Source organism: Bombus bifarius, unplaced genomic scaffold (assembly GCF_011952205.1).
Source record: "Bombus bifarius isolate JDL3187 unplaced genomic scaffold, Bbif_JDL3187 scf7180000007970, whole genome shotgun sequence".
NCBI classification, from domain to species: domain Eukaryota; kingdom Metazoa; phylum Arthropoda; class Insecta; order Hymenoptera; family Apidae; genus Bombus; species Bombus bifarius.
In genome coordinates, this window is record NW_022884356.1 from 6,882,777 (window position 1) to 6,892,127 (window position 9,351).

Consider the following 9,351-nt stretch of genomic DNA (forward strand, 5'->3'; position numbering starts at 1 on the left):
CGGGAGGCGCTTAGAACACCGCTAAGTCGACTAATTCCGGCGCGTCGTCGGCCGTCCAGAAAACAGCGCCGAGCGTCGTTGATTCGGCGCGCGCGGCTTCACGACACCGGCCTTTAGACGGGCAACGGCGCGTAAAGCTGAATACAAAAACTTCTGGAAGTGTAATTAGAGCGGCAGTACATCTTAGATCGTTATTTTGAGAATATGTTAATGACGGAAAGTTAATGAAACGGATGAATAGGGTCTCTTTCTCTTCTCCGCCGGGCGAAAAGGACGTTCTGGCTGAAAACCCCGAGCACAGGCTCCGATCTTCCAAGTGACGGCGTACAGAAGAACCACCCTGAAGCATGTAAATTCGCTTACGCATCTCTAAGGGCCATCCACCCTCGAACAAACATCCAGCACGGCGGAGACTGGCTGAGTGTCCGAGTGAGTGAGACGGGGAGACCTTACGCGGTGTGCTTCATTAGACCCTTAATGAAATTTCAACACTTTAACGCCCCGACGCCCTGGGAAATATATAACCAATGAACTCGTTTTCACACCAGACTGCCCCGCATCTTCGTCGCCGGCATAGTCGGTCCTTCGAGTTCTCCTACCCTCCTCGGGGTTGCGTCTCGAAAGGAAAACAGGGGTAGAGTTTACCCTCGGAAAGACGCTCGAGTGTAACCGCGCGTCGTGAACCGACCACTGCCGTGTTTCGTATTTACTCAAAGCGATCCTGCAGTCAATTTGCCGAAACTACGCTCCGAATGCAGTCACGTCGGTAAACGCAAATTCAACGAGATCGACACGGGGTGCTAGAGATTTCTAGGGATCTCTGCAATCTTTCTCTATGGCTATGGTATGTACGTATGTTTATTCGTTGCTATCCTGTTTCTCGTGTTTACACCTGCTGTGAATAAGATCTTTTTCCGATCGATGTCGGTAAGTGCAGGAAGCAACTTCAATGGTAAATACGTCGTGACAATCGTGAACGAGGTAAAGCGAGAGGAATTAAATAAAGGAATATCTTATAATTGAAACGTATGAAACAGATATTTGGCTACCATAAAGAACGTTTGTTAATTCCTTTATATTTTTAAAAGCAAAAATATATACCTATTTATCTAACCATAATATATAAAAGTTACGTACTTTAAAACGATACAGAAGTAATTTATATTTCTTTAAGTACGTTAACGTTCTTTTAGCTGCAGGTAAGGTAAAGCAAACTCATTATCCAATGTACATATTTGTTTTCGGAAATATCCAAGCTCTCTTATCATTTTAGTGTCGCGCCCAGCGTTACCGATTCAACATGGGAACGTAAGTTTACGTTACGGGAACATCGTAAGTTTACGATATTAGTGGTGGATGGTAGTAAATACAAAGTACATACAGATTATTAGTTACATACAAATACATGAATTGTATGTAAATATGAAATTATAAATATAGCAAAATATATAGAATATATCGTATACGATAGGATCTGTTACAATCGCAAACGATTATTATAATATTGTATAAAATTCTGCTTTCGGAAACCTGGTATATCTCATACACAAGGTGTTCGGCTACAGGTGTAAAACAATTTAAGCTCCTTGAACAATTTAAGATCCTTGAAGCTAAAATAAGACGAAAATCAAGAATGACAAAATGGCGTTTTCGGCTTTGTTTGTTAGTTATTGAGAATTAAAGATTAACCGAAATATCCCTATGCGCGAGCAAATCTCCTTACACGAACGAAAGCAGGTCAGCCTAAAATTTTACTGATAAATAAATCTTCCAAGAAATGTGACGTATCCGTGAAATTACATCAAAACTGGTACTTTGAAGTTTTCATTTATCCAATGGCAAGTGCGAATTTTTAATGCAAACTACGTTATCGGCTAAAGGAACACTAAGGCGAAGAATCTTTTGAACGGCAAATATCTACGTGTGCACATACGTACACGATACAGCCAACGACGAGGGATTAATTATAAATACGTATCGACTGCTTCAGCCATATTCTGTTCGAATTTGTCAACGCGCAAAGAAAAGTATACGGGTCAATGTTTGCACTTCGTCTGTAGTTTAAATGATATCTAGATAGAGTGCGCTTGAATACTGTTTGCCTGCATAAATTGAAAATGTTCAGTTGCGATATAGGTATGTAGTGTTCCAATTTGTACTAAATTTATATCATATACTTTTATCATTTAAACGCAATTGAAACCACTAAACACAATTAGAAGGATACTTATTTTATCGTTGTTAGAGAAATATGCTTTATTGAAGTAAACTTACGATTCTCTAACTTATAGTGCAATGAAAACATCGTTTTCTGTAAATCTTTAAACAATCGTCGATATTTCATTTCTCAAATAACTCTAAAAGGAACTAACCAACGATTATTCGCGGAAACAATCTTTTATCAGCTGAAAATGTATCAGGAACTAAGGTATTAAAAGAACCATTAATTCCAAACTTCTACAGAGATACACAAAAAGCATAGATATCGTGCGTGCATCTTTCGAAATCGTCTGCTGGCCAAGTTCTCAGGTCACTTGAGGACAAGTTCTTTCTTTACATTCCATTCTTTACGATCAGCCGACGAATAATATCACAATGTTGGTCAGATTTGGTTCCTCGCGTTTAATCCGCCATCCGCCCTCGTTTACATTCCACGTTTTACGATCAGGCCAAACATAATGTCGCGATATTTATTACAAGTATCGTCTGCAATCTGAACGTCAACGTGAATCGAGATCGAGATTCAAAAACAAAATACAAGTACCTGCCTCTGATGCTTTCGGGCCCTTGATATCGCGGTCAATTAAATCAACTCGTCAGGTCAATTAGAGAGACTTAGTTTTCAAATTAAGGTTTTACGACGGTTTTTAAAAGAATTTTTTAGAAATTTCTCAAGCATTCTGTAACTATATAAATACGTTTATTTATCTTCGAATCATAAATGCCACGAAAAAAAGAAACTTACTAAACAAGGAAGCTTTAAAGTGTATGTAAATTATCGATAAGTCCATCTCGTATATGTTAGAAACGATTATCTCCAAATCTTTTCTTCGACAAAAAGAAAGATTTACCATGACTTCGAGTTTACAAAATTTTCGTCTATCGAATCGTTAATAGAAATACAACTAAATCACGAAACACGAAGGGTGGAATATCGTAGTTAGATGCGCATTTCAATTTGAATTTATTACCGTAAATAAAATTATAATAGAGATTATAACTCCAATAACGAAGGTAAAGGAATGTATATGGGATGCGCGTGTAAAGTTGCAAATTCATCGGATAATTAATTTTTTGTCGCTTTAGATTCGAGTTCCTTAGTCACAGGGTCGATAAACGAACGAAGATTCTGCAGCGAAATACCGTGGCATTTTTTTCACAACAGGTTTATCACGTTGCATCCCCGATTCTACGTTCACTGAAAGAACTTACTTGGTTGAAAAATCTGCGGCCAGGTTATTGATAGTGATGGGATCAAGTGGAATACGTATGTTACAAATCCGAATCAGACAAATATTTACTTATAGAGGGCTCGAATCTAGTCGATCAATGTTCCACCCTACTCGCGACGTACTTAAGCCCATCGCTAGTTATTTACACCAAAAAAGTTCATTATAATCTGCCTGACTGGGCTGCAAGTAGGTAGTCCATCATTACCTGAAACCGGTTTTTTCGGCCCACACCGAGACCCTTCGAACTGCTACTTATTGCGTATTTGTGATCTCGAATCGGTGACCTCTGATTGATTTTTATCGTTTTCTTTTGTCTCGTAATTGCCATCCTGCATTGTAGCGTGTTTTTATTACAAAGATCGTATTGTTGGTAAGCTGATATATCCGTCGATGCGTTCAACAGTCGACGAACATACCTCGGACACCTTCCTCGCATTCCAAGCAAATTGACAAACACGTATTTGCATCGCGAGAATATGCATCTTCTACCCTTGAAAGCTGCCGACGCAGAAATGCGTTTTTAATTTTTTATTTCACTCTGGAAACAAAATAGAGTAAAATAAATACAAGAGCGAAAAGGTTTCCCTATATTTATTTGATATATTCCTAAGTATCACGCTGATTTCGCTGAAAGTGTGTAAAATATTATTGCTTGTCATTTTTTCGTTGGTTTATAATGATAGAAATTGTAAATTTGTTTTTATCTCTGGATCTTTTTTTATAAATTTCTGTTGCTCCGATAAAAGTTACAAAGTTTTTGACGAAGATCTATTTGCAGTCTATTTGCAACGCACGATTGAATCTTATACCTTTCTGATCTCAATTATAAAGAAAAGGACGAATAGTAAACAGAAATATACATATTTAAAACTCGTAAAGTACAATACAAAATTGAATTTATATGCAAAATAGAATGCAAAATCGTACAATTTGAGAAAATGATAATCCGATTCATACATTTCTTTACTCTTATACACACGGGACAAATAAGATTCGTATATCGCCAGAAATTCTAATTTTTGTTGCCTGTTTTCCGAATTGCCCAATTTAAATTCACCCAGTTAAATTCAGCCGATTGGTAAGCTATGAATGAAACATGGCCAATTCGTTGTTTTAATAGCATAAGATACACCTCATTCGTAGTGTGTGATTCAATTCGTGATAGAGCTAATTGCAATACGTTTCCGAAAATAATACCTACCTGTAGATTACACCTGGAAACTCTAATTTTGATAACTGCGTAATATTCGTCCGTGAATTGTTCCTTATAACGGTAGAAATAAGCTCTCCATGAAGAGATCGTTGATCGATGATATAAAGAAATAAATCTACCCGTATACTTTTAAGTAGCTCGCTCTTTTTTTTAGGTTTCCAATGTTTTCCATATTTCTGAAATACGTAACGTGTTCATGAATAATTAATTGAGTGATCCAGACTAGTAAAGTAAACTAATTCACCCAATGAAATCGTTCTATATCTAAAATAGATGTTTGATTGTTGGCAACAGTTTGATTTTGAAAAAATAAATTTCTTTGCTTTTGCACGATTAATACCTATAACTTATAGGAATAAATTAATCATCGACTGATAGATTATAAGCGAACGCAATATCTTCAAGTAAAAATGCTATTGATAGTCTTTATAATGTAAACACAGACTCAAATAAAAAATGCTGAGATAAAATTATATTACGATATTTTAATCGAAACTGTTCCGGATCACCTACTATCCTAATATAAATTCAGTTGATGGTATAAACTCACATTTAGAAAAAATATAGTTTGGTACATTTGTGATATCAACACCTTAATTTACCTATAAACGTACGGGCGACAGAAATTCCACGCGCTTCTAATAGCTCACGGCGCGACATGGTGCGGCACAGCGCCCAGTATCCAATTGCAATACCCAAAGAAAGTAACGCATCCCTGACAACCAAGACAGTAAGTATGTCGTGCGAATGGTCAGACGACCTGTCACCTCTTTCTGTCTGGTGTATGAAATCGAAGAAAATCGTGACAAGTCTTGTGAATGAAGAAAGTAACCGCAACATTAGCATAGTTCGTAGACGTTATGTCGATGGACGTGACGCGCGTATCACATAGGCGCTCCGATATTCGGAGGTCGCGTCGGCTCGCGGTATAACCGAGATCATCAATTTCGTGTTTATTGATGCTACGCCACGAAACTGGTCAAACACTTTCAGCGTATGCACACACCGAGTACAAATGCGTCAGAGAAGAGATGCATGTCAGTAGAAATGACTCGCACCGGTGAGAGGGCTGAAACGCGGTGCGAAAGGGCTGAAAATAACCTGCGGTGTTGCTGACCCCTCGCTAACGGCCAGTCAGCATCGTGTGTAACCGCACCAAACGATACGAGCACGTGAATTAGTAGAATCTTGGCCGGAAATCGCAGCTGTGGAAGGTCAATTTTAGAGAGCTGATCATCTTGTTCCAGTACCAGACGTCCAGTTTATTTGATCGCTCAAGCGCGTTACGTATTTGATTCCTTTTAAACTTTCCCCCGTTAAACGAGCCTGAGTCGATTCGGCGATTCGAATTCGATTGTAACTGGAGAATTATCGAGTTTGCGTTTCAGATCTACGACGTTAGATCTGGGACCATACGATTCGCAACTTTATACCACTACGATACCAATATGAGAAATCAAAGATATCACGCGGCTGTTATCGATTAGAATACCGTAACTAACCTTGGTCTTTTTGTTAAGAATAAAGGGCAACGTGAATAATATATGATAATTGTATCTTGTGATATCTCAATATTAAACAAACTTGAAACATATTTTAACGAATGTACAGCGAGATAAATCTGTGAAAATCGTAGAGATACAAGCACACTGTGCCAAGTTGTTCTATTTTCTAACAAAATGATCCTGATTTTCTGACCGTTATCCAACTAGCTAAACTGGAAGTTCTTGGACGACAACCGAATGAAGCGATCGATCATAATAACCCAAGCTCTACGAAAACGATGTCCAATGTAAGAAACGAAAAAAAGGTAGATAGTGACGTTGCAGGCTGAAACAAAGGAAAAAACTCGACCACGATATAAGAAACTGGTTTACCAACGTAAAAAGCTTTTGCCCGCAATGGAGTTTCGAAACGGCGATCCTTCGCGATTATAGTGTATAAGTGGTGTACAGTGGTAAAGAGGGGAGAAAGAGTGAAAAGAAGAAAGGACAGAAAACGATAAAGAAAACGGTATTTTCTCAGGTATGAAGTACGCGCATAAAGGCGAAGCAAATCGATGAAGATTCTTTCGTGAATCGCCAATAATGCCGTTGCTGTTGAATCTTGCTTACCAGCCATTCGACGAAAGATTATCCTCCAGTAAAACCAGAAAGGGGGAAACCGGTGCATAGTCTTGGTTAACCGATCGGAGGCGAGATAGAAATACAAATTGTAGTTACAATGTTGTATGTACAGTTCCGAACAAAAGATATTGTTCGTCCATCGTTCGAGTAGACCAGTTTAAAAGGAAAATGCTAATTCCCGAGTAAATTAAATAAATTAAACGAACGATGCGTTTTCTAGTATGAAATCATATCTTATAATATGCAAAACTCATAAATTGCATATAATTCATATTGCAACTCCGTAAATGAAACGAGTCTTGTAAAAGAAATCGTCCTGCTTATGTTTAATTGCTTTGCTTCTTTTCAATTTTATATTGAATTAAAATTTATGACTTTTGTAGAGAAATTCGTCCGTATGTTGAACAGCTTGCAATTAACAATATACAAACTAAGAGATTAAAGAGTAAAATTCTGAAACTTGAACATCTACGTCATCGATTATGTTAAAATATTGACTGACGCCATATAATATTTGAATTATATCACAGTTTGAAGAAATTAAATTAATACGAAAGTGTATTTATATTTCCTATAGTCTACACCATACAGAGACAAGTCGACAACCGTAAAGAAAATTAAAAATACCAGACAAATTGCTCGACGAACAAAAACCATGAAATTCGAATTTTTGTTCGTCTCTTTTTATATTTGCAACATCGTAAATGAAGGTATCGGAGCGATCCCCGCAATCTTAATATCATCGATCTGATCCATGACGAATCGATCGGCTGTGCATGTATCTTGTAGATGTGGACACTCGAACATTTCGCAATTTTTTTGGAGATGAAACTGCTGCATAGGAAATTGCGGTTGCACGAATGGTATGCAACGCGTTTGAAGTAGGGGAAATCGGGGCAAGTTAATATACAGGGCCTGGTTGATGTACAGAAATTATTTCGTCACTCGGTATACTTATCTGAATCGAGATGGGATAAAAAAAAATACGTCTGTTTAAGGGAACCCACAGTTTGAAAAAATATAAAAATATCTTTCTGTTCTTATTTTGATAAAATTTTGCTTAATTCTGAATTGTAAAAGTACGTAAATTTTTATTTCCAAAAGTTGATTGCCATCGAAGCATCGAAGTAACCGAATGTTAAAATTTCTAGTTCATGTGGAGGATAATTTACTGTTTATCTTTTTCTCCTGTTTAAAAGCTACTTAATTTGTGTCTCTGTTAGCATGTACAGATCAGGGGTGATATACATATCAAACCCTGATATACAGGGTGGTTGGTAACTAACTGGTGGTACAAGCGGAAAGGGGGTGATTCTAAGCGAAAAAAGAAGTCGAAAATATAGAATAAAATTTTTTTTATTTTTTTTTTTAAATTTTTCCATCGAGACAACGATCTACAGTAAGATTCGTTATAACGTACCGCACGCGTACCGATCGAAAATTCAGAGTCGATTTTCTCGAAAACAAAGCCTCAAACGAAAAATTTTTATTCTATATTTTCGACTTCTTTTTTCGCGTAGAATCACCCGATTTCCGCTTGTACCACCAGTTAGTTACCAACCACTCTGTATATCAGAATTGACAAGTATGTGCTAGTGGAATGTCATCTAGCCGCAACAAGCTGTCAATGATGGCGGCTTATAGTCTGTCACGAAACGTTACATCCACCTTGACGCTAGAATCAAAGCTACGCGAAGGAATTCCTTTTCTTTAGCAACTCATAAAAACGGACAATGCAATTATGGTTTCATTCATTGAGTTGTTTGATTTAGATCGCTATAGTTTGTAGCGCTAGACAGTAGCCAATACGATTAATCGATCGACCCGGTAATTCTGTTAATATATATTATAATATTTAAAATAATTTGTATGACACACATAAAGTATATTAAAAACATGTAATCCGTTAATGATTGCGATCACTATTACAGTACTTAATTACAATTCGCAATATTCCGCTTTTTCATTTCTTAATTTTAATTCACGACAATTTATCTTTTAATTACTCACCGCGAGAAACTTGTTCAACACTACTTTCACTTGTTCGATAACATCAAGTCATGAGAAACACCGAAAATGTTTCGCATCTTCGAAAGCGAATATGACAAGATTAATCGTTGATAAATAAATGATAGCCTTGCGATGGTAATAAGTTTGTACATCTGGTTTGTTACCTTATAAGGATATAGAATTTCGAATTAAAACGAAATCGCGAATTTTCTACTGAAGCACAATCTAGCACACATCAGAGACAAAATAAGGAGGACTATGAACCTCGTAAGGAACGTATTATCATCACGAGTCGTATTACGTATTGATTTTTTGAAAATCATATCAGGTAAGAAAAACGCAAAATATATTGTATATATCGATGATATTACGGTGTTTACCTGATTGCAGTAGATAGGATCTAAGTAGGGTCTCATATTTTTAATTAAAATCTTTTTTCCATGTAGTTAATGACGCACATACACGTACTTATGGCATTACAGATACGAGAGAAATAAATATTTTAGTATATTTTTGTAACATTTCAATATTTACACCATTCAGTTCGACG